This window comes from Moschus berezovskii, chromosome 10 (genome assembly GCF_049115385.1).
Source record: "Moschus berezovskii isolate FMDL1 chromosome 10, NW_MosBer_1.0, whole genome shotgun sequence".
NCBI classification, from domain to species: domain Eukaryota; kingdom Metazoa; phylum Chordata; class Mammalia; order Artiodactyla; family Moschidae; genus Moschus; species Moschus berezovskii.
Genome location: NC_142469.1, coordinates 69,673,084 through 69,695,473, shown reverse-complemented (window position 1 = coordinate 69,695,473; position 22,390 = coordinate 69,673,084). Strand labels below are relative to the sequence as shown.

At 39.6% G+C, this 22,390-nt stretch overlaps 1 non-coding gene across 1 annotated transcript; it reads left to right on the top strand.

Annotated features, from left to right (window-relative positions):
• Positions 1–4,643: 4,643 nt before the first annotated feature.
• LOC129561382 (small nucleolar RNA SNORD22) lies at positions 4,644–4,769 on the top strand. Its single transcript, XR_008686993.1, has one exon. It is a non-coding gene; the product is annotated as a small nucleolar RNA SNORD22 (small nucleolar RNA).
• The last annotated feature ends 17,621 nt before the right edge of the window (positions 4,770–22,390 follow it).

The following is a 22,390-nucleotide window of genomic DNA, read 5'->3' as shown; positions in this document are numbered from 1 at the left end:
GGCCTCTTGATGAAAGTGAAAGAGGAGAGTGAAAAGGTTGGCTTGAAGCTCAACATTCAGAAAACAAAGATCATGGCATCTGGTCCCATCACTTCATGGGAAATAGATGGAAAAACAGTGGAAACAGTGTCAGACTTTATATTTTTGGGCTCCAAAATCACTGCAGATGCTGATTGCAGCCATGAAATTAAAAGACGCTTGCTCCTTGGAAGGAAAGTTATGACCAACCTTGATAGTATATTAAAAAGCAGAGACATTACTTTGCCAACCAAGGTCCGTCTAGTCAAGGCAATGGTTTTTCCCGTGGTCATGTATGGATGTGAGAGTTGGACTGTGAAGAAAGCTGATCGCCGAAGAATCGATGCTTTTGAACTGTGGTGCTGGAGAAGACTCTTGAGAGTCCCTTATACTGCAAGGAGATCCAACCAGTCCATTCTAAAGGAGATCAATCCTGGGTGTTCATTGGAGGGACTGATGCTAAAGCTGAAACTCCAATACTTTGGCCACCTCATGCGACGAGTTGACTCACTGGAAAAGACTCTGATGCTGGGAAAGGTTGGGGGCGGGAGGAGAAGGGGACGACGGAGAATGAGATGGCTGGATGGCATCACCGACTCTGTGGACATGAGTTTGAGTGTACTCCGGGAGTTGGTGATGGACAGGGAGGCCTGGCGTGCTGTGATTCATGGGGTTGCGGAGAGTCGGACACGACTGAGCGACTGAACTGAACTGAACTGAAAACAAATAATCCTGAAATTTACATGGAACCACAAAAGGCCCCAAAAGCAAAGCAATCTTAAAAAAAAAAGAACATATCTGGAGGTATAATCCTACCAGACTCCAGACTATACTACAAAGTTACAGTAATAAAAATTGTGTGACAGAAAAACAGATACATAGGTCAATGGAACAAAATAAACAGCCCAGAAATAAACACATTCACGTATGGTCAATTAGTCTACAACAAAGGGGGCAAGAATATACAATGGAGAAAAGGCAACCTCTTCAATAAGAGGTAACATTATCGACCAAAATAGCTATTAGTTATATTTTTATCACAAATTTAAAGAAGAACTAAGTTCATTGATATGTTATCAGCACCTAGCATGGTGCCTGATATGTAGTAAGCACTGAATAAATATCTGTTAAACAAAGGCCAAAAATAGAGAGAGCATATTTTAAAGAAATGCAACTTTTCAGGCATTGTTTACATACTTTTTTTCATTAGACTCCAACATTATCAATCATTGATTCTCTAAATCCATTTACTCTTTTCAAATTAAAACAAAACTTACCATTTTCATCTTGAACTTTGCCAATCCACAGCTCTCAACCAGTTACTTGCTTCTCACTTATCCTGGCATTTTGGAAAATTTGGTTACAAAATGATGTTAAAGAGTATGTCTTTTTTCCTGACTGAGGTAAGTATTTTTATCTTCTTAATCTTATCTTTTATCTTAATACCAGGTATTTCTAGATGAGAGCTTTCTCCTCTCACTGGTACTTCTAAATTTCTTTTTCAAAAAAGCAAAACCTCTTTTAATCTTTCATGCTGTTGACTTTATCAACCACCTCCATGGATGATAGGAAGGTTTTGTAAAATACAATCAAAGATGCTATACTTACACTTTATGGACTATTTTTTTCCTTTAAAGTTAGTTCTTTTGGAAAAGCTATTCATATAACCCTATTTCCAAATGTGATGCTTCATGATCTTAGCAAGTTTCTACTGTATAGAATATACATGTTTCTCATAGAAATCATAGGTAATGACCACTAGTTTATTTACTAGACCCAACAACTTAGGAAAGGATTAATACTGGCTTTTTTCCCACACTGAGATACATTCAACCAAAAGATAACATTTAAAAATATAATTATTTGATGATTTCCACACTTCCATGTAGTTATCATGAGAAAATACATTTTTCTTCTCTTTTTTGTTTCCCCCACAATCTTTCACACAGATTTAGTGCATAACAGGAAACTAACAATTAACTGAAAACTTCTATTTTAACAGATTTAACACTAAGAGATAGATTTTTCTGTCTCGTATTTTTGACAAATAGTGGTATATATTAGCTTATACTAATAGTTCAAAATCAAGTTAAATGAAAAACTAAGTTTTTTACAAATTTTATGAACTGAAGTGTTTTTAATGTTCTTTTGTATTCCTGAATGCATTGAAAACATATGCAGGTAATGAATTGAGTTTTCCCTTTTCCACATTGAAAAGATGGATTAACCATAAGTTCATTTTTATATGCTTTCTTCTATTTTCATAAACCAGTTTTTAGTCATAGAGGTATTCCTTGGGCACAGCAACAAATTTAAAACAGTAGAGAAGATGTGAAATATAAAGTCTAAGACTCTTAATATTTCCCTGTGGCAGCCCCTCTACTCTACCTCCCCAGAGAGAAACTTTGTTAACCTCTCCCTCTGACTTGATTCTTCTTATTGCCATCTTACTTCTATTTCCAGATTTACAAACCTCAGCCATTGTCTACTGATCACCTGCAAAGAACCTAGAAGTTATCACAGTAATTTTCCTCCCACCTCTTTTTCTCAGTCAACTTCCCAAATATTTTTAGTTATACCTTTATTTTTATACTTGTAAGCTTTATAATAATCTACCAACCTGTATCTATATCTATCTAATCTATCGATCTATCTCATCCTCTGCCACCCTCTTCTGCAAAGGATGAAATGGTTAGATAGCATTACTGACTCAATGGACATGAATTTGAGCAAACTGTATGAGATAGTGGAGAATGGAGGAGCCTGGAGTGCTGCACTCTATGGGGCTGCAAAGATCTGGGCACAACTTAGCAACTGAACAACAATAAATCTATCTATCATCTATTTATCTTTCAATCTATCTCTATATTCTGTTACATAAATATATCTTCTGTGTTTCCCCTGAAGGATGATTTTAAAAATGAAACTCCAAATATCATGTACAATATAAACATGTTAACATTATTCCCTGTAGAATCAAATATTATGGCAGAAGCCACAAATGATAACTCCATATCAACAAAACTTTGCCATTCATAGAAGAAGCTTCCAAAAATCAAGGTCTAGTGAATCTTCTTTAAATTTATTGCCATCTTTCTTCTTGATTCTGAGTGACAGTAGTTATCAATATTTTGTATGTCTCACACTACCTCATTCTGAAAAGATTGCTTTGCTTGAGCATACTATTTTCTTGACAAATTAATGTTTAAAGTGTAGGCTGTATGCACAGTAGACTTTCTCAGTTCTGAAAATGTGTTTGAATATGTGTTTGAAAATAAATTTTGGAATAAATTTTTTGATTCAAAGTCTTTTACTGTAAGAATTTTGAAAATGTTGCTCCATTTTCTTTAGCATCCGTTGTTAGTAATGAGAAATCACAAATCAATCTGGCTCCATTCTCTTGCGGGTAATTTGTTTTCTTCTCTGCTTTTATGATTTTTCTCTTTATCCTTGAGGTTATGAATTTTCAATAGGGTATATCTACAAAGGAATGTTTTCTAATGCTGTTTGGCACTTGGTAGACCAAAGACTGAAAACAGAAACATTTTCTTCTTTTATCTCTTTGATTATATTCTCCTACCTGCTGTCACTCAGAAATCCTACTTCTAAGATGTTACGTTCTAGGTTGTGGGAAATTTTCTCTGCTCTATCATCCATATTGCTAGATCACAAGAAGTCAGATGTAGACATTTAATAATCTATTAAATCCAAAGTTTATTTCTTAATTTAATGATTTTACACATTTTTCCAATTTTTTTCTATATCGCTCCTTTTTAAAAAGCAGTGTGTTTTCATATACATGTAGACTCTTGAATTTTGCAGAGAATAGACTTCTTAAGAAGTTAACTTCTGGTATCTGAATTATCCTTGTTTTCTCCAAGGCCAATTATTCTGTTTGTTAACTTTGGTGTTCCTTTTTCATGCTATAGATTTCCTTTGAATATCTGGAGACCCTTGGTGATTAAATCATGTTAGATAAAGGACTTTGTTGCTTAGTAGGAATGACTGGGAAGGGTTTTCTCAGAGATTGGGAAATCCATTTTCTTACTGGATCCTTCCTTTGATTCAGTTCAGTTCAGTTCAGTTCAGTCGTTCAGTCGTGTCCGACTCTCCGCGACCCCATGAATCACAGCACGCCAGGCATCCCTGTCCATCACCAACTCCCGGAGTTCACTCAAACTCATGTCCACAGAGTCGGTGATGCCATCCAGCCATCTCATTCTCCGTCATCCCCTTCTCCTCCCGCCCCCAACCTTTCCCAGCATCAGAGTCTTTTCCAGTGAGTCAACTCGTCACATGAGGTGGCCAAAGTATTGCAGTTTCAGCTTTAGCATCAGTCCCTCCAATGAACATCCAGGATTGATCTCCTCTAGAATGGCCTGGTTGGATCTCCTTGCAGTATAAGGGACTCTCAAGAGTCTTCTCCAACACCACAGTTCAAAAGCATCGATGTTTTATCCTCACTCAGTTGTGGATTTTTCCAAAGTTCCACTTTCCTTCCAAACTGCCTGATAAAAATAGTTTTAACAAATCTAATAAACAAATTTTGTTGGAAATATTTCCAAAAACTATTTTATGAACTAATATTTGAACACTGGAAGGCAAATTAAAAACAATAAATATTTTCCCAGTGAAAAAACATTCACACATCTTACCTCTTGTTCTAGTTCCAGAGACTGTAAAGGTGAACCCACTGGGGCTGGCTTGGGGAGAAGAAGGAATCTTGTTCCAGAAGGAACTGTCTGAGGGATCATAAGAATTTCTAAATATGGGAAAGGAGGAAATACATCACTGGTTAAAAAAAAATTAAAAATACAACCAATAAATACAATTTAAAATTTTCATGAGATTTCACACCATTCATCCTCTAATAAGCTATGTTTGACTTCTCTGGGTTTAGATTTCAGTGATACCTTCCAAAGTGAAGACCTATTTTCTACACAAACCAAAATACAAAAAATAACTCCCTAAGTGACAATGTGATCAGTGCTGTTTATTAGGGTCTTAATAACTTCCTTAATTAAGTCACTACACTTGAAATTTCCTGTATCCTATCTCCCTCGACAGGAAGGAACATTCCCTCTTTTAAAGCTTCTGCTCCTGCAGCAAGTCCAATAATTAGCTTTATGTATTATTTCTACATTGAGAAAATGAACTAACCTTAGTCTTTTATTGAAGGACCCAGTCTCCCTCACAAATTTGCATCTGTGTGTGTGTGATACTTTATTTTCTTACAAAAATATTAAACACAGAATACCCCAAAAGGCACAGCTTCAGTAAAACTTTGAAACCATGAAAACAACAACATAAATGTGAAAGCTAGGCTTGGAAATAAAGGAGAGGTTTGGGAGGAACAGAAGTGACCAAGGCACTGACCAAGGGAAGCTTCTATAGTTGATCACATGCAGTAAGGCACCAGTTACTACCCAGCACTGATGAAAGATCTTTGCACAAAACAATAACAGCCAGTAAAGGAGAAAGGAACTGCTCATGCCCTGTCCATACAGAGCATCACCATAAGCTCAGCAGTGTGTGAGCATGCGCACATACACACACATGTGTGCACACGCAGAATGCATGTAGAGAAGATGCTCTCTATCTAGAGATTCTAACACAGTTTTATTGAAGTTCCATCCCAACAGTTCATAGGTCTCCCCTTCCTCTGAGAATCCCCAAGGAAATTGGCAGAGAAAAGCCCATTAGTGGGGCCTCAGCCAATGACCAGGAAGGATCAAGTAAGCCAGGCTTCCAGTGAATCAGACTGTAAGTCAGAATGGACCCCAAATCCTACCGACTTAGGAATCACACTTATCCAAGGAACACACTTGCAGATGAGAGAAATCTACAGTTAACAATGACTCTAATCTTTTCCCCAAATTACCAATGAAAGAAATGTAGAAAGTCTTATATGAAGAGTTGTTAAAGTGGAAGGGATGAATTCATGTGAGCTAACAAAATCTTTCTCCTTTTCCTCAATGTTTAGGCCCTGCATACTGGAGTTTCAGAATTAAGCTTTCAAATCCAAAGAGAAGGAAAAAGCATTAATACAAAGCCCAACTCAGAGAGTCCCACTGTTTGGGGTGCTTTAACACCTTCAGATTACTAAGGAATCATTTATTAATGGCTTTCAACTTTGGAAACTTAAGCTGGTAAATCCTCTTCCTCATTCTGTCTTTTTTGACTATACCACCATTTTCATGATCATCATATAAAAATAATAACAACAAAACAACTCTCATTTATAAAGGTCAAATACTTGTTAAGAACTGTGCTAGGTTTGCAAACTTTACCTCATTTAATCTTTATTAACAATCCCATGAAAAGCATCATGTCTACTTTTTCAGCAGTTTTTTAATTTTTTTGGCTATGCTGGATCTTCATTGCTGTGGGCAAGCTTTCTCTAATTGTGGCAAGCAGGGGCTACCCTCTAGATGTAGTGCATGGGCTTGTCATCACAATGGCTTCTCTTGTTGTGGAGCACAAGCTCTAGGGCATGTGGGCTCAATAGTTGTGGCTCAGGGGCTTAGTAGCCCTGCAGCATGTGGAATCTTCCTGGATCAGAGGTTGAACATGTGTCCCCTGCATTGGCAGGTGGATCTTTAACCACTGGACCACCAAGGAAGTCCCATTGTGTCTACTTTTGAAAGGAAGTCACTGAAGGTATGGAAGATTAAACAACTTGTCCAAGCTCACCAGCTACTACATGGCACAGCCAGGATTCGGGTCTCCTGATTCTATGTGCATGCATACCTCTCATCCTTTCATGATTGAGCCCCACTAAGAAAGGTCATTTATTCAAATATGCTCTAACTTCAAAATTCTAGAGCTTGAGAAGAGCTTAGAGATAGCTAAGGTCTTCATTTTACAGATGAGGAAATGGGAGCCCAGCAAGATGAATGATTGATCAAGATGGCAGCAATAGCCACACACAGCTCAGGGCTCCTGACTCCTGGGATAGCGTCTTTTCCAAAATACCATCTTGCTAATGGGAACACAGTTAATTACATGAGATGACCCTATATAAGTCTACTAGGAGGTTTTAAGATTTAGGGGAAAAAAACCTTTTATGTTTGGATATGTTCAATCCTCAGTATGCAAAAGTGAGTGTTTTTCCTTTCACTGAGAACAGAAAATTTTAAATACTTTGACTAGACTTAATCAACGTCTGGCAAGGTTCCAAATTCAATTATTTTCATGTACTAAATATAGTTCAATTTAAAAATTCCATGATTCAGTCCAATGGACAATTTCTATCCAGATTGTTCTGGTGTTTCTATTTGTTGCTTGCTTCAATAATCACCTTACTTCATCTCCCTGAAAGTGGTAACTGAAGTGGCTCCCTTGAGATTCTTCATCTTCTCAGGAAAATGAATTCAAAAACAATCCCGGAAACCCAGATCAATCAACATTTTCACCACGATTTCCTTCAGGTGTTTTCCCTCTTATTTTTATTTCAACACATTTAAAATTTATTCAGTGTCTCTCTTTCCCAAAGTGCTCATGGGTTCTGATGTGGCAATCAGCAACATCAGAATGTTGAAAGGCTTAGAAAGGATGTTCATGGCCCAACACTCCTGAAGATCTACATTTCAAGGGATCCATAGAGAGGATGTGTTCACTCAAATCTCATCCTCTGGTTTGATTACTACATGCATTATTATATTGTCATCTATCTTTGGGACAAAGGTGTTAGAAAAAACAAACCTCTCCTCTTGACTTGTGTTTTCTCTAAAGTAACTTTGTTTTCTATGGTTTTTTTTAAAAAATTAAAAAAAAAATTTTTTTAAATGCCATGTACTCGGTGAGTGATATAAACACATTGTAAATTTCAGTTTTCTAATAAAAAATTTTAAATTTAACAAAAAAATAAAAAATAAGAGATTAGCACTGAAATTAGTAAAAAGAATAAAAAATAAAAAATTGGAAAATGAAACGAAGGGATAAGAGTGAAGTTGTATTATATGAAGGAACAGGAAGAGGGAGATGAAGTCAAACAGGTAGGTGGGTCTGCACAGAGGCTCTCAGTGGCCACCAGACTGAGACCTTGATGTGATGAACTATGGAGAATCACTGAAGCTGTGTGGGCAGGGAGGCAGTGTGCACCCAGAAGTAAATGAGATAAGGTGGAGAGGAGAAGACAAGAGGCACAGAAGGGGCTACTCTGACAGCCCAGTTCTTACGGTGAGACCTGGTTTAAAAAAAAAAAAAAAAAAGAGGCAGCATCTCAGTAACAGTTAAGTGTGCAAAGACCATAAGGCAAGGGATAAATGTATTATAAAGACTTAACATTTTTTATAAAACATATTTACTTATTTGGCTATGCCGGGTCTTAGTTGTGGCATTTGGGATCTTTCAGTTGCTGCAACTGGGGTCTAGTTCCCTAATCAGAGTTCAAACCCAGGCCCCTTGCATTGGAAGTGTGAAAATTTAGTGACTGGACCACCAGAAAAGTCCAAGATGTAGCATTTAACAGAGAAAATAGGCATCTCCTGGGACACAACTGAGCGACTTCACATTCACTTTTCACTTTCAGACATTGGAGAAGGAAATGGCAACCCACTCCAGTGTTCTTGCCTGGAGAATCCCAGGGATGGGGGAGCCTGGTGGGCTTCTGTCTATGGGGTCACACAGAGTCGGACACGACTGAAGTGACTTAGCAGCAGCAGACGCGGGAGACGCCGGCCCCGGCGGCGCAGACGCGAGAGACGCCGGGCTCTGTACAACTGACCACGCACAGAAGCGCTGCCGAGAGGAGCTACCCCACGCCCAAGGTCAGGGCGGTGGCCGAGAGGAGCTGTCCCGCGTCCAAAAGGCGGTGGCGGCGCAGGCACAGGAGAATCGAGAGGAGTTACTCCACATTCAAGGTCAGGAGGGGAGGCCTTGAGGAGATACCCCTCGTCCAAGGTAAGGCACAGCAGCTGCACTTAGCTGGAGCAGCTGTGAAGAGATACGCCACGACCAAGGTAAGTGAAACCCAAATAAGACGGTAGGTATTGGGAGGGGGCATTAGAGGGCAGACACACTGAAATCGTAATCACAAAAAACTAGTTGATCTGATCATATGGCCCACAGCCCTGTCTAACTCAATGAAACTAAGCCATGCCATGTGGGGCCACCCAAGACGGACCGGTCATGGTGGAGAGGTCTGACAGAATGTGGTCCACTGGAGAAGGGAATGGCAAACCACTTCAGTATACTTGCCTTGAGAACCCCATGAACAGTATCAAAAGGCAAAATGATAGGATACTGAACGAGGAATTCCCTAGGTTGGTAGTTGCCCATATGCTACTGGAGATCAGTGGAGAAATAACTCCAGAAAGAATGAAGGGATGGAGCCAAAGCGAAACAAATACCCAATTGTGGATGCGACTGATGAAGGAAGAAAGGTCCGATGCTGTAAAGAGCAATATTGCATAGGAACCTGGAATGTTAGGTCCATGAATCAAGGCAAATTGGAAGTGGTCAAACAGGAGATGGCAAGAGTGAATGTCGACATTCTAGGAATCAGTGAACTAAAATGGACTGGAATGGGTGAATTTAACTCAGATGACCATTATATCTACTACTGTGGGCAGGAATCCCCTAGAAGAAATGGAGTAGCCATCATGGTCAACAAAAGAGTCCAAAATGCAGTACTTGGATGCAATCTTAAAAACGACAGAAAAATCTCTGTTCATTTCCAAGGCAAACCATTCAATATTATAGTAATCCAAGTCTATGCCCCAACCAGTAATGCTGAAGAAGCCGAAGTAGAACAGTTCTATGAAGACCTACAAGACCTTTTAGAACTAACACCCAAAAAAGATGTCCTTTTCATTATAGGGGACTGGAATGCAAAAGTAGGAAGTCAAGAAACACCTGGAGTAACAGGCAAATTTGGCCTTGGAGCATGAAATGAAGCAGGGCAAAGGATAATAGAGTTTTGCCAAGAGAACGCAATGTTCATAGCAAACACCCTCTTCCAACAACACAAGAGAAGACTCTACACATGGACATCACCAGATGGTCAACACCGAAATCTGATTATATTCTTTGCAGCCAAAGATGGAGAAGCTGTATATAGTTAGCAAAAACAAGACCAGGAGCTGACTGTGGCTCAGATCATGAACTCCTTATTGCCAAATTCAGACTTAAATTGAAGAAAGTAAGGAAAACCATTAGACCATTCAGATATGACCTAAATTTAATCCCTTATGATTATATAGTGGAAGTAAGAAATAGATTTAAGGGTCTAGATCTGATAGATAGAGTGCCTGATGAACTCTGGACGGAGGTTCCTGACATTGTATAGGAGACAGGGACCAAGACCATCCCCATGGAAAAGAAATGCAAAAAAGCAAAATGGCTGAGGAGGCCTTACAAATAGCTGTGAAAAGAAGAGAAGCGAAAAGCAAAGGAGGAAAGATATAAGCATCTGAATGCAGAGTTCCAAAGAATAGCAGGGAGAGATAAGAAAGCCTTCCTCAGCGATCAATGCAAAGAAATAGAGGAAAACAACAGAATAGGAAAAACAAGAGATCTTTTCAAGAAAATTAGAGATATCAAGGGAACATTTCATGCAAAGATGGGCTCGATAAAGGACAGAAATAGTATGGACCTAACAGCAGCAGAAGATATTAAGAAGAGGTGGCAAGAATACACAGAAGAACTGTACAAAAAACATCTTCACGACAAAGATAATCACGATGGCGTGATCACTCACCTGGAACCAGACTTCTTGGAATGTGAAGTCAAGTGAGCCTTAGAGAGCATCACTACAAACAAAGCTAGTGGAGGTGATGGAATTCCAATTGAGCTATTTCAAATCTTGAAAGATGATGCTGTGAAAGTGCTGCACTCAATATGCCAGCAAATTTGGAAAACTCAGCAGTGGCCACAGGACTGGAAAAGGTCAGTCTTCATTCCAGTCCCAAAGAAAGGCAATGCCAAAGAATGCTCAAACTACCGCACAATTGCACTCATCTCACACGCTAGTAAAGTCATGCTCAAAATTCTCCAAGCTAGGATTCAGCAATATGTGAATCGTGAACTTCCAGACGTTCAAGCAGGTTTTAGAAAAGGCAGAGGCACCAGAGATCAAATTGCCAACATCCACTGGATCATGGAGAAAGCAAGAGAGTTCCAGAAAAACATCTATTTCTGCTTCATTGACTATGCCAAAGCCTTTGACTGTGTGGATCACCATAAACTGTGGAAAATTCTGAAAGAGATGGGAATAGCAGACCACCTGACCTGCCTCCTGAGGAACCTGTATGCAGGTCAGGAAGCAACAGTTAGAACTGGACATGGAACAGACTGGTTCCAAATAGGAAAAGGTGTACGTCAAGGTTGTATATTGTCACCTTGCTTATTTAACTTATATGCAGAGTATATCATGAGGAACGCTGGGCTGGAAGAAGCACAAGCTGGAATCAAGATTGCCGGGAGAAATATCAATAATCTCAGATATGCAGATACACCACCCTTATGGCAGAAAGTGAAGAGGAACTCCAAAGTCTCTTGATGAAAATGAAAGAGGAGAGTGAAAAGGTTGGCTTGAAGCTCAACATTCAGAAAACGAAAATCATGGTGGCACCTGGTCCCCTTCACTTCGTGAGAAATAGATGGGGAAACAGTGGAAACAGTGTCAGACTTTATTTTGGGGGGCTCCAAAATCACTGCGGATGCTGATTGCAGCCATGAAATTAAAAGATGCTTATTCCTTGGAAGGAAAGTTATGACCAGCCTAGATAGCATATTAAAAAGCAGAGACATTACTTTGCCATCCAAGATCCGTCTAGTCAAGGCTATGGTTTTTCCCGTGGTCATGTATGGATGTGAGAGTTGGACTGTGAAGAAAGCTAATCGCTGAAGAATTGATGCTTTTGGACTGTGGTGCTGCGGAAGACTCTTGAGAGTTCCTTGGACTGCAAGTAAATCCAACCAGTCCATTCTAAGGGAGATCAGTCCTGGGTGTTCATTGGAAGGACTGATGCTAAAGCTGAAACTGCAATACTTGGCCACTTCATCTGACGAGTTGACTCACTGGAAAAGAGTCTGATGCTAGGAGAGATTGGGGGCAGGAGGAGACGGGGACGACAGAGAATGAGATGACTGGATGGCATCACCGACTTGATGGACATGAATTTGAGTGAACTCCGGGAGTTGATGATGGACAGGGAGGCCTGGCGTGCTGTGGTTCATGGGGTCGCAAAGAGTCGGACACGACTAAGCTACTGAACTGAACTGAACTGAGCACTAAATCAGAAGCTTCAAAATAATAAATATTTGCTGTGTGTCTAAGGTGGGACTGTGATTCATACATCTGTGTCTCTGAGAATTTCAGCCCTACCTTTATATAGACAAATGTAGGTGGGGGAAGCACATAACTATAATTTTCTACAATTATTATTTAGAAACAGAAACTTAACAGTAACAGTTGGCCCCTTATTCTAATTTTGTACATGGGTCAGCATTTGAAGTTCATCAGTTTAATAGAGCGAAGGAAAAGATTGAATCTTGCTGACAGGGACCACAGGAGGGATCCACAGTCTTGATTATATGTAGTATATTTGACGCACATGCTTGTTTGTGTTTTCTCCCCACCCAGAGTGTTTGGGATCTTTGAGATCAGAGCTGGAGACCTCATTTGCTTTGTATCCTCAACAGGGCTGAAGGCACAACACAGTCTTAATAAACGCTTCTTTAAAGGGGAAAATAAACCACACAGACAAAAAAAGAAGGCAACAGCTAAAAAGACAATATGACATTTAAAGCATAAGTATTCATTGGAAGGACTGATGCTGAAGCTGAAGCTCCAATACTTTGGCCACTTAATGCCAAGAGCCTGATGCTTGGAAAGATTGAAGGCAAGAGGAGAAAGAAGTGGCAGAGGATGAGATGGTTGGATGGCATCATTGACTCCATGGACACGAGTTTAAGCAAACTCTGGGAGACAGTGGAGGACAGAGGAGCCTGGTGTGCTGCAGTCCATGGAGTTGCAAACAGTCAGACACAGCATAGTGACTGAACAACAATATTTGAGAATGAAAGAAAGGGTCTTTCTTACTCTCTCCTTGCCAGAAAAATGTCCCCAAACTCTCACTTACATACAATAATTTTTCAGAAGTAAGACCACTTAATGGAATTGGACCCATGAGAAAACTGTAAATTCCCTGCTCCCCTTTCCAACAGAGGAGTAGGAAGGAGGAGGGGAGAGAATCTGAAAAAGAGTATAAAAGAGTATACTTCTTTTTCTTTTCATGGGATCCAAGTTGGTGGAGGCAGAGAGAAGCAGACAGTGCCAGCCTCACTGAAGATGCACAGTTGGTTCTCCCCAGTTCTCAGAAACATCTTATGCAAGTATAGAAACACTATGATCCAGATGCTTATAGACAGAATCATCACACAGATCTGGAGCTTTTCCAACATCGTGTAATTTGTTAAATTCCTTCCCAGATATGCCCACATAGCAACTGTCTTTCTATGTTTTCCAAGTCATGTTGTTGTCAATAAGTGATTCCTCAGATAGATTTACAGAAGCATTTCTAAAAGTGACCGATGTCTTAATTATTATTCATTTCAGAAATATTCATGGAGTGCCTGCTTTCTGCCTAGTACTGTGCCAGTTGTTGAGAAACAAAAAAATTTTTTAAGACTGAGTCCTTCAGTTCAGTTCAGTTCAGTCGCTCAGTCGTGTCCCACTCTTTGCGACCCCATGAATCACAGCACGCCAGGCCTCCCTGTCCATCACCAACTCCTGGAGTTCACTCAAACTCATGTCCATTGAGTCGGTGATGCCATCCAGCCATCTCATTCTCTGTCGTCGCCTTCTCCTCCAGCCCCCAATCCTTCCCAGCATCAGAGTCTTTTCCAGTGAGTCAACTTGTTGCATGAGGTGGCCAAAGTATTGGAGTTTCAGCCTTAGCATCAGTCCTTCCAATGAACACCCAGGACTGATCTCCTTTAGAATGGACTGGTTGGATCTCTTTGCAGTCCAAGGGACTCTCAAGAGTCTTCTCCAGCACCACAGTTCAAAAGCATCAATTCTTCGGCGATCAGCTTTCTTCACAGTCCAGCTCTCAGATCCATACATGACCACTGGAAAAACCATAACCTTGACTAGACGGACCTTTGTTGGCAAAGTAATGTCCCTGCTTTTTAATTTATCTACAAGTAATTTTCAGTTGAGTAGGGGAGACAGATCCACATTCGAGTAACTATTCCATAATATAGCAAGCATTTGTGATAATCAGAAGCATAATCAGAAGCAAAGCCTAATGCGATCTGGGTGGGACAGGAAAGAGAGGAGTCCAGGCAAGATTGCTAAAGCTCTTGATACCTGAACAGCTCTTTAAAATAGATTTTTAAGGCATTTTTTTTAATTAAAAGAGAAAATGAAAGGATGAGAGTGGTATTGTATTACATGAAAGAAATGATCATAAACAAAGAATAGCATAGGAGTAAAAAGCACAGCATGACTTATGTACCAAAGTACAGATATTTCAGGGTTCCTGGGACAATAATTATTGGGCAGGGAACAGGAGGAGGAGGACAGAGAATCAAGTCAAGTCACACACAGAAAATACCATGAACCATGTTAAGGAGTAGGACTTTTTCCCATTAGGAGTAGACAATGAAATAGTAGTAGTCAATGAAGTCTTTCAAACAGGTTAATAATATGATCCAATTTGTTAGGGGTTTTAATGCTTTTTTATTGTGGTAAAAGTCACATAACATAAAACATACTGTCTTAGCCATATTTAACTGTATATTTCAGTGGCACTAAGTACATTCACATTGCTGTACAACTCTCACCATCATCTATCTCCCAAATTTTTCACCTTCCTAAACTGAGACACTGTCCCCATTAAACACCAGCTTCCCATTCCCCTTCCCCACCCCAGCCCCTGGCACTTACCAATTGTACTTTCTGACTCTATGAATTTGACTACTCTACACACCTCATATAAATGGAATCAAACAGTATTTATCTGCACCTAAAGGAGATAAGTCCTGGGTGTTCATTGGAAGGACTGATGCTAAAGCTGAAACTCCAATACTTTAGCCACCTCATGTGACAAGTTGACTCACTGGTAAAGACTCTGATGCTGGGAGGGATTGGGGGCAGGAGGAGAAGGGGATGACAGAGAATGAGATGGCTGGATGGCATCACCGACTCTATGGACATGAGTTTGAGTGAACTCCGGGAGTTGGTGATGGACAGGGAGGCCTGGCGTGCTGTGATTCATGGGGTCGCAAAGAGTCGGACACAACTGAGCGACTGCACTGAACTGAACTGAATGTATAGTGGAATGCACTTTTAAGGTTAATTTATACCCTACAAGCCAATTTGTTTTAAAATAAGCCCCTCTAGAGATTATCAGCATGTGGAAACTTTGAAGGGGACAAGAATGGAGGCAGTGAGATTGGTTTCTAAGTAGTGGCTGAGGTGACACATGGTGTAGGTGATGAGCAAAGGGAGAGACAAGAGAGACTGGAGGAAAGTTTAAGAGACAATGATGGAAACTAGATGCTAATTTGCAACTAAGGTAGGAGGAAGGACAAGTCAAGACTTCAAGGTGGATGCTTAAATCAAGGTTACCAGAGTAGAGGATGGGAGTGGGATTGAGCTGTTGAGTTAATGCTTGACATGTGCGTGTGGTACCTCTGGAACATCTCAGTGGAAGTATACAGCAGACAGTTGGTAAATGGATATGAAGTTTGAGATAAATTCTCAAGGGCTGTAATTGGGAGGCAGTTAGCCACTTGTGCTTGTGACCCACTGAAAATATCCTGCTTGCAAGTGCTGTCCAAACTCACTCTCCTTTGTTGAAAAATGACATATGATTGGTTCACATTGACATGGATACTTAGCTCTTTCAGGGTTTGTGAGACTGTGATACTTTCAAAGAATATAAATTCTTTTCTTTTTAATTTTTGACCATACCCTGTGCCTTGTGGGATCTTAGTTTCACAACCAGGGATCAAACCTACACCCCCTGCATTGGAAGCACAAAGTCTTAACCACTGGACCACCAGAGAAGTCCCAGAACACAAATTCTAAAAGAAATATCTATTCATTTAAAAAGTAATAATAACTTTCTCAAGTACTCTTGAGAAGAAAGCCTAAATATGTAATTACCATGGAACTACCTCTGTTTCTCTAAAACTCAACATCAAGTGTGGCTAATAATGCCTTGACTGACTCCTTAGCTGGACACTGACAGAATCAAGTTGAATAATGTTTCAAATGATCTCAAACAGTAAAAAATACATTTGCTGTTGATACACTTAAAAAATACCAAGAAGTTTCATATTTTTATTTAGGCATCTAGCTACTTATAAATCCTTAATTTTTTTCAGAGACAACATGAGAATATTATATGAAAGAAAACGAAACTAGAAAAAGAAAGAAATCTGAAACAGATTTATTTTCATATATACAGAGGCCTGTGCTTCATTAAGCAGTGAACGTGTCCTCGGGGAATCTCCATTAAGTCACTGGTGACACTGGCTCTGCAAGTTGTAATAGAGTTTGGTTTCTATAACATCGGAGCACTGAAGCAATTCAATTTTAAGGGCAAAATGCTAGGAGCTAAGAGGATTTGAAGGATAGGAAAAAGCATAATTAGATAAGCTGCTGGACTTAAATATGAACATCATTAGCCGAGAATATGATAGATGCAAACCTAGAAAAAACACCCTTTGTCATTGGGAATGGGATGGCGTTGTTGTCCCATGTTAAAGCCTCATGGAATAAAGTCAAATCCCTTGATTCTTCTCAGTCTCATCATGCACATCATCACCCAACTTGCCACCCTACAAAATGACCTCACTATTCCAGTTTTCCTCGGAGTCTATAGAGTTTTTATTTACTCATTTCATTTTTGCACTCGTTTTATATACCCAGTCCCTAGTGCGCCTTCTACGTTTTTCTGCATCTGTGTCTTGTTAGCGTCCCTTTTAAGCTGCCCTTGGAGTATTTCACAGTGTCCTACAGAAGGCTCTGTCTTTGTGGAGCAAGGATGGGAGAGACAGGATTTTATGGTCAGATAAAAATGGGAAATACTCGATTCTGCATTTCCCTCTTGGAGATTCAAAATAAACATTAGCATACTAAAGGCTCTGCAAAAAAAGAAAAACTGCTCAGCCTTCTAAATCGAACATTAAACTTGTTTGATCACAGACCCTTTCTCCTGGAATGGCTATTAACAGCCTCAGTAACCAGTGCTCCAGAGAATCTACTATGGGAAACAGCCCCAGAGGGTGAGTGGAGGAAGGCCTCCCATCACACATTTATAAATAGGAACTAGATAAATATTTTAATACAGTTCTATCTGCTCTACCGTTTGTATCCAGAAAACAGACGAATGATATGAAACCTGAGTTGCAACCCTGAATGTGTAGCACTGAGTATATTTCATGTTCCACTTCTCTTTTCCTCTTTATGGGTAAGATTGGGTAATGTTGAGACTACAATGAGTCACTCCATAGTCAAGTACTCTGGGAAATAACAGATGTCATTTATTAAGTGCTTGCTATGGGCCAGTATTATGCTAAACCTTTAACACATTGCTTTTCAAATTCTCAGAATGATACAGGTTTATGAATTTGAGGACTGAGCCTTAGAGAAAGAAAAAACAAACCTAAAATCAACCACCTAAAAAATACACCAGGAATATAAAACCAACCTCTTGGCCTCTAGAACACAAGCTCTTAGCCACTGATACCCATGCTTAGTGGCTTAGGAAAGAGGATACCTGATTGTTTAGGTATTCTATATATTGGCTTAAAGCTCAACATTCAGAAAACTAATATCATGTCATCCAGTCCCATCACTTCATAGCAAATAGATGGGGAAACAGGGGAAACAGTGGCTGATTTTATTTTTCTGGGCTCCAAAATCACTGCAGATGGTAACTGCAGCCATGAAATTAAAAGACGCTTACTCCTTGGAAGGAAAGTTATGACCAACCTAGACAGCATATTAAAAAGCAGAGACATTACTTTGCCAATAAAGGTCCGTCTATTCAAGGCTATGGTTTTTCTAGTGGTCATGCAAGTTGGTCTATAAAGAAAGCTGAGTGCCAAAGAATTGATGCTTTTGAACTGTGGTGTTGGAGAAGACTCTTGAGAGTCCCTTGGACTGCAAGGAGATCCAACCAGTCCATCCTAAAGGAGATCAGTCCTGGGTGTTCATTGGAAGGACTGATGTTGAAGCTGAAACTCCAATACTTTGGCCACCTGATGCAGAGAGCTGACTCATTTGAAAAGACCTTGATGCTGGGAAAGATTGAGGGCAGGAGGATGAGATGGTTGGTTGGCATCACCGACTCAATGGACATGGGTTTGGGTGGACTCTGGTAGCTGGTGATGGACAGGGAGGCCTGGCGTGCTGCGGTTTATGGGGTCGCAAAGAGTCGGACACAACTGAGTGACTGAACTGAACTGAACTATATATTGGATTGGTAAAAATTTCATTCAGGTTTTTCAAGAAGATGTTACGAAAATCTTGACCAAACTTCCTGGCTAACCCAATATTTCAGTTTGAAATCCTTCCATGAAATAGCTTACCCCAAAATGTTGTTATGAGTCACTAAGGGAGAGAAGAGTGAGGTTTTATCTGCCCGTCTTGACAGTGTCTGCTTTCTACCCTGTCTCGGGAGAGACCAATGCTAAGGGAGAGAAAAGCAGGGTGGGGGTGGTAGAATTTGCCATGGCAGTGATGCTATAGGCCCCAAGCACCACCATATTCCCAGCATGAAATGAACAGTTTGTCAATACTGATGCTGAAATTTGTGAGAAAAGCACATTGTTCAAGGAGGCCCAATAAAACACTTCCATTTCAAAGCTCAAAGTATCTTTTATTATCCCATAATTACTGACTTACAAGGACCATAAAAAAGATTGTTCAGTCCCTCTCATCTCTCTTTACCAGGTCAAATCTATGGTGGTAAGGGTGGGCCAAGTTGGGGTATGTTCTAGCAGTATAAGAGTGGAACTAGGAAGGATGAAAGGGTGGTGTTTTGTTTTGTTTTAATCCATCAAATAAAATTTATTGAATGCCTGCTCTTCTAGGCCTCACAGATAGTTCAGAAAAAAGATTAAGTGCTAGAGTTTATATTTTTGGTTTATTGGATTATTGTTTTTAACAATAGGATTATTACATCTAATTAGATTCCAATTGATTGTCATGTGACTTGACATATATTCTACTTGACTTTTTGACTTTGTGCTTGGTTACATGACATGCTTCAGCTAATGGAATTTGAGCAGATGTGACTGTCACATCTGAGCAGAATTTGAAAATGAGATTTCCTGCTTTGGCTCTGCTTCCTTTCATATTCCTGCCCTTCACCATAAGGACATTTTATCCTAGAGAAAATACGTTTTTTCAACTCAAGTCCTGAAGTGGAAGCCAACCTAGCCGAGCCTGGGTGTGCTCAGGAGAATGAAGAAATGCTAAAGCTTACCCACAGCCATCATGTGACATAAGCAAGAGATGAATATTTGCTGTTGTAGGTCACTGGAGTACCGAGGCCATTTGTTGCTGCAGCAAAAGCTGACTGACACAAACTATTGTGGCGATACAACAATATGTAAATATGTAATGTTTGTCAGGTGTCAAAAGTTCTATACAAAAAGTTTTAGCAGAGTAAAGTTAAAGGAATAGATTTGAAAGTGGAGCTTGTTATGTTATTAAGGTAGTAAGTGAAGGCTCTACCAGAGCTGTATTTGATCAGAATCTGGAAGGAAAGGGAGCCAAGAAACATGTAGGTGATTGTAAGAAAAACACTCTAGGCAGAGAAAACATCACAAGTAAAAGCTCTTTTGTGGATGAGGAAGATAGAGGATGAGCATACCTTAAACGATTTTCAGATTCCAATAGGCTTTCCAACTGTGAATTATTTATAACGTCTGTAGACGTGAAGTGAAGCTGGAAGACACTACAGGATGGTAGGATTTTATTTCTGGAAAAATCTTGGTGGTCCTTGTTTCATAGCTTCAGAAATTGCAACTCTTGGAAGTAAAGATACTTGCTTCAAGTCACACAAGCAGGCAGATTTTGGATCAGAACCCATGTTTCCCAACTTTAAGTTCAAGAGCATGTGTGTATACAGCCTGGCAATTGATCTGTAAAGAGACAGAACAGTGAGAGGCTGGGAGGTGGCAAGTGATGCTGAATTGACTGAATTGTCTGAATTGACTAACACAAAACTTGAATTCCCCAAGGCAAAGCTATATTGGATACCACCCAGTTGTCACCACTGACCCAATTATGGTTATTTTTAAGGTAACTGGGCTTTTTTAATTTCTAAAAACTTTTCTTGGCGTGTATTTGCTTTTCAATGTGTTAGTTTCTGCTGTAAAACAAAGTGAATCAGCAACACATATACATATACCCCCTCATTTTTGGATTTCCTTCATTTTATATTGTTGAACAATCCCCAAATATTTGGTTAGCTAGATCCCTACCTCTGCCATCAAAATACATTTCTGGAGAATCAATATATAAACTTAAATCATAAACAAAACTAGAAAAAAACATTGTTGATTCTATAAATAATCTTGCCATGGGAAAATCTTTAAAAATATGATATAAAACCCTGAATCATAAAAGAAACATTGACAGAGTCAATGATTTACAAATTTTATACAGGCATATCAAAAGAAATTATAGTAAAGGCAGTTCAAATATAGGGAAAAACATTTGAAACTCAGCTGATGGATAAAAGAGCTCTTTTGTTTAGCATAAAAGAAACTTTTAAATTATGGTTAAGAAACAACTCAGTAATAATAGGAGCAAGGGACATGAATAGACAATTCTATTTATTCTAGACAATTTAAAAAAACAAAGAAAATGCTCAAAAGCAGATAAAAAATGCTCATCATCTCATAATCAAACAAAAAGAATATTAGAACATATGTTTTTTAATATCTCAATGGTGCAACTTAAAAGCCTTAAGAGTTATTGTTGGGAACAATCAGGCAGACAGACACCTTCACACATAGTTGGTGGGAGAAGCAAGTAGCAGAATCAATTTGTAGAAATCCTTGGCAAGACCCATAAAAATGCAAAAGACATATTCTTGTGGCTCAGCAATGCCATACATAAGAATATGAACTTGAATATTCATTCTTTGAGTAAATATTTAGTGAGCATTTTCTATGTACAAGGTTCCATACTAGGAGCTTGCATGCTAAGTCACTGCAGTCCTGTCTGACTCTGTGTCCTGTGGACTGTAGCCCACCAGGCTCTTCTGCTATGTGATTCTCCAGGCAAGAATACTGGAGCAGGTTACCTTTTCCTTCTCCAGGGGATCTTCCTAACCCAGGGATCGAACCCATGTCTCTTAAGTCTCCTGCATTGGCAGGCTCGTTCTTTACCTCTAAGGCCACCTGGGAAGTGACTGGGAGCTTAGGACCAGTGATAAACAAGGAAGTGTGATGAGATCTGTCAGAGGATGAGGGTTTATCATGCAAGGAAACTGTTGGGACTTTGTACTAATGTAATAGGGCTTTCCTGGTAGCTTGGCAGTAAAGAATCCACCTGCAATGCAGGGGACCCGGTTGGATCCCTGAATTGGAAAGATCACCTGGAGAAGGAAATGGCAACCCACTCCAGTATTCTTGCCTGGGAAATCCCATAAACAGAGGAGCTTGGCAGGCTACAGTCCATGGGATTGCAAAGAGTCGGACACAACTTAGTGACTAAACCACCATCACACTAATGTAATAGAAGTTAGGAAACCTAACTTTAGTTCTGGTTTTGTGGTCAAAGTTATGTTATCACACTGTATCTTGGTTTTTCTTCCAGTGAAACAAAAGGATTTGAGTAGATTATAGCTTGGGTCCTATTTACTTACCTCTTGAATGTTTATGACTTAAAAGCCCCCTCTGAGGTTTAAAGGAGAAGCCATCTTTAGCAAATAAGAGAGGGTGTCCTGGTCTTTCTGCAATCCTAAACTTGTCAGAATCATGGGACATCACTGCTTCACCATGGAGTGCTTTCTGAATGATCTTTTTAAGAGCAGAAATTCTACTTGATGGTAAATTACTTAAAACATTATTTACAGGAAGGGGAACTCATATAAACCCGGGGCAGATTCATGTCAATGTATGGCAAAACCAACCAATATAATATTGTAAAATAATTAGCCTCCAATTAAAAAAAAGTGAAAAAAAATTATTTATAGTAAAAAAATGTATTATGACCACAGCACAAAAATGACACCTATTTTTAAAACAACACAATATACAACACACATTTTCTATTTGCTCTTAACGTCTGTTTCACTCACCTTAGTCATTGTCATAACTGTGTCGGGACTCAGTGATGAGGATTATTCCAGTGGAAACCTCTCCAAAGTGCTGTTCTAATCCTGTTGCT